This window comes from Bidens hawaiensis, unplaced genomic scaffold (genome assembly GCF_021521415.1).
Source record: "Bidens hawaiensis isolate Kalapana, Puna unplaced genomic scaffold, B.hawaiensis_p1.1 tig00029887_1, whole genome shotgun sequence".
Classification (NCBI taxonomy): Eukaryota; Viridiplantae; Streptophyta; class Magnoliopsida; order Asterales; family Asteraceae; genus Bidens; species Bidens hawaiensis.
In genome coordinates, this window is record NW_027494964.1 from 268,230 (window position 1) to 272,791 (window position 4,562).

The following is a 4,562-nucleotide window of genomic DNA, read 5'->3' on the forward strand; positions in this document are numbered from 1 at the left end:
ATGGTTTGTCCCATTATAACCAAACCAGATCAAACCATTTTTACCCAACACATATATTCTTGATTATTATTTCTTTTGATTGTTTAATCATGATTCATTATCGAGGCTATGCTTTTGAGATTGTTTGGCCGGTTATGTTGTTTATTATTGGGGATTTAAATGAACAGAAAAGAATATTGTGTTTGAATTGCACATTCAAATCTTAAAAAATAGTTAATTAAATAAAAAGTAAAAAAATATGAGAATAAAAGGTATAAAAAATGGGGTGAGAGAGGCTCGAACTCTCGACCTCAGGATCACTCTATATTGCTATGAGACCTACGCGCTAGCCAACTGCGCCACCACCCCATGTGATCATTTTTTTGTTACGTAGATAGATCTATCTTCTTAGACCAAGTTGTTTTCAGTTTACTAATTTGCACTAGTGTTTCGGCTTTTTCATTTTGTTTTCTAGGAAATTTTCTGCATTATCAACTTCTGGAGTTTTACCGTGACATTATATAGATTACAATTTACGACCCCCTATTTGGTATCCATGATGGTATTCCACTTAATAGGATTTCAGACATAAAAGGATTCGTAAGATAATGTGTCTTGAGATTTATACATCATCCAAATCTTCAATACATGTATGATTTTTGGGTGATTTATTATTGAGTTAACAATTTGATTAGTATAAAATTCTTAATATGATAGTATTCGTAACCATACTGCTTGGATGTGTGCCTAATATATATACCGTAAATAGAAAGTATTAAGTCCAGTGGTATTGATGTAATAGATGAAATCCAAATGGTGAGGGTGTATTTTTTTGAGTGGAGGAAATTGGTACAAGTTTTGAAGTAGGTTAATAGCAGGGGTGACCGAAATATTTGGGGGCAAAATGACAGGATGAGAAACTGTTATTTCGTAGATGATTATTTAGTTTGACACATATGTTATTTTATTTTATAAAGTCAAGCATGCATTGATAAATAATATAGATATTAAAAATATTTGAAAAATTTTGCCCCCATGCAGGATCGAACTACAGACCTCCAGTTTACAAGACTGGCGCTCTACCACTGAGCTATAGGGGCTGATGTTCTAATAAGGGATTACTATATATTTAATAACATATTTATATTACAATTGAGCTTATTTTTATCACAAAGTCAACTGTCATACGATAACAAAATTGAATGAAAAAACTTATGGAAATCACATAAATATTTCAATCTGTTTCAAGTGCCACGGAAGCAATCACATTCATGCACATGATCAAGAAGATTTGGGGATTTAAAGTTAACGTGTAATTAGGGTGTGCGTGGTGCAATTTAATTTAAGTGTGGTTTTGAGCAAAAACTGAACTGATTCAACGAAAAACTAGTTTAATAAATTGGTATTTTCGTTTTTTCACAAACACAAAACCAATATTTCAGTTTTCACAAAAAATTAAAACTGAACCATCAGTTATAATTTGGTTTGATTTTTTCTGTTTTAAGTTGGTTTTTTTCAGTATCATGCACATCCCTATGTGTAATGCTTAAATAATCATCTCATTTTCATAATGGTATGAAGGATTTATGAATTTACTTGTTGAGCACTTTGATTTTCCTTGTTGAACTTATGCTTAGTTCTAGACATTTGGCATGTCGTTAATTTTCATAGACAATATATCATACACCGCTCGATCGTGTGTACACCTATAGTTGGCTTAGTTAGGGAACATACATTTGGTGTGTAGTGTAAGTATATGGATTGTGCTCTGAGTGAGATTGAACCGAGTTATGCTATGTAACCAAATCAACATTAAATAAACAAACTAATAAACCATTAATTTCTTTCTCCTATTAACATAACTAATAAAAGTAAAATAATTAAAAAAAATAAAGAAAAAACCATTATAATTATTTTTTAAACTATAATAATTAAAAAAATAAAACCGTGTAATTTATTTTTATTTTTTATAATTTTTGTATTCCCCCTCTTCATTTTATTCTACATAAAATCACAAATACAATTTATTCATTCAGTATAACTTCTTTCAACCTAAAAACAATTTCTTTCAACTTAATTTATCAAAATTCATCAACGCGTAACTTTTATTTAATAGTCATCAATATATTTATTTTATTCTCAGTTGACATGCCAACAAAAATCATTGTGATGGATAATACAAAAAGTATATATATTGTACACATGTGTCGATTAAATATTAATATTAAATATACAACTTACACAAATCATTTAGCATATACTAGTTTTTAGCACATAAAACCTATAACATACACAAAAAACATGCAAGTTACCCTGAAATTCGGCATTAACCATTATATAAACTACACAAGAATAAATATAATAACTTTTAATATGGTTAGCAAATTATTCCCCTCGTTTTTTAATTTTAGAAAAAAAAACTAATTAATCTCGTTTTAAACTTGATTAAACATAATCCCTTGTTAATGGTTCTTCCTTATAAGCAATATATTATTAGTGGATTTTTAGTTCAAAAGTAGTATTCTTCCCATGATTTTACGTTTGCAAATGATGGAAATAAACTACTATTATGGTAATATACTTAGGTAGTGTTTGATAGAAAGGAATGATATGTGAAATGAAATTGGTCATTTCAAAGGAATAAAAAAAATTATGTTTGGTTGTTATATGGTAATGGAATGAACCATTCCATAATTAATGAAATTCCTTCCAAATATAGGATTTTCATTCTTTAAGTAGTATGTGTTTTTTTCGGGAAAATTTCCAAAATGATCCAAATGAGGAGAGAAAAAAAAATAATCCTAACTATATCAAGATTCCCAAAACAACCCTTAAAATATGTACTGAGAAGACGCATTGGGAAAATAAACGACGATATTTTTTAACCAGTCAAAATGTGACACGTGTAAAGATACTGACACACCAGACGAGATTTTTAAAAATATCGTCTTAAAAATCTCGTCTGGTCCGACCATATTTTTAAGTTAATTAACTCTTTAAAAAACCGTCTCTCTAGACGGCTTTTTCTTGATATTTGAACTTTTTTAATTTCGTCTTGGTAGACGCATTTTAATTGAATTTCGTCTTCCAAGTTCATATTCCAAAGTTTCTTATTTGGTGGCTATAAAAGTTTAAATATCGTCTGGACCGATAGTATTTTTCGTATTCCGTCTTACCGACAATGTCTTTTATTATTCCGTCTAATCCGACGTTATTTTTAATTATGTTTTAGGTAGACCCCACTTTACTAAATTAAACTATCAACTCTTCAAGTATTATTGATTCATCTTCATCTTCTTCCTTTTTATCTTCATCCAAATGAAAAATGCTCACCTCAACAGATGCGGATTCCGGACGTGTTTTTTCAGCCTTCACAAACTCTCGAAGAGGCCCGGACGAATCATTTTCGAGTAGGGTACGGTATTGAACAATGTATTCATCTCCAAACGTGAAAATTATGTTACCCGCCGTAGTACGATCCCAAAAACCCAGGACCCAAATCCGCAACCTCGACTCGATCTCCTCTCTTATACTTCATTTCGCTAAAGTGTACTTATGATTTTCAATGATCGGAGTTATTGATATAAGAAGATATAGATAGGAGAATGAAAGAGATTTGAACTCACAAGATACGAAACTTTGGAATATGAACTTGGAAGACGAAATTCAATTAAAATGCGTCTACGAAGACGAAATTAAAAAGCTCAAATACCAAGAATAAATTAATATGGTCGGACCAGACGAGAAACATAAAAAACCGTCTGGAGAGACAGTTTTTTAAAGAGTTAATTAATTTAAAAATATGGTCGACCAGACGAGATTTTAAAAATCTCGTCTGGTGTGTCGGTAACTTTACACGTGTCACATTTTGACTGATTAAAAAATATCGTCGTTTATTTTCCCAATGCGTCTTCTCAGTTCATATTTTAAGAGTTGTTTTGGGAATCTTGCTATAGTTACGATTATTTTTTTCTCTCTCTCCTCATTTAGATCATTTTGGGAATTTTCCCGTATTTTCTCATCCCTTCAAGGAATGAAATCAACAACACTATGATTATCATATATTATTACTATATTATAATCATTATTACATTACCAGGTTGTTATATTATTGTTATTAATTTTATTATATTATCATTATTTATATTAGAGTTATTAATTATTTGACATTTTTCCGAGTATTTTTATTCGAAATAAAAAGGAGTTAATACGAATGTTCATATTATTAATATACTATTTATTATTGTTACTAGTGGTGGTGGTAAATGGATGATCATTACATTCATACGTGGTAACCAAACATGACAATAAAATAGTAATGATTCATTTTATTCATTTGCCTATTCCATTCCCATGTCCATTTCATTCTCTCATCCATTCCATTACGTCATACCAAATATACCTTATGATAAAATGAGAAGAAATATAAGTGGGTTTATATACACACCTGCTTATATTACTTTTACCTGCCTCTCACCAATACATGAATTTCATATAAAGATTTCTATAAATGTGATTTGACATTCTATTTGTAACGGATGTGAAAGAAAGAGAAAACAATCATGGAAAAAAAATTCCACACA

The 4,562-nt window shown here is 29.9% G+C and overlaps 2 non-coding genes across 2 annotated transcripts; both read right to left on the minus strand.

The window, feature by feature from the left end:
- Nucleotides 1-261: 261 nt before the first annotated feature.
- Nucleotides 262-348, minus strand: TRNAM-CAU (transfer RNA methionine (anticodon CAU)). Its single transcript is given in 2 exon segments — nucleotides 262-297; nucleotides 311-348. It is a non-coding gene; the product is annotated as a tRNA-Met (tRNA).
- A 659-nt stretch (nucleotides 349-1,007) lies between these two features.
- TRNAT-UGU (transfer RNA threonine (anticodon UGU)) lies at nucleotides 1,008-1,079 on the minus strand. Its single transcript has one exon. It is a non-coding gene; the product is annotated as a tRNA-Thr (tRNA).
- Nucleotides 1,080-4,562: the final 3,483 nt, after the last annotated feature.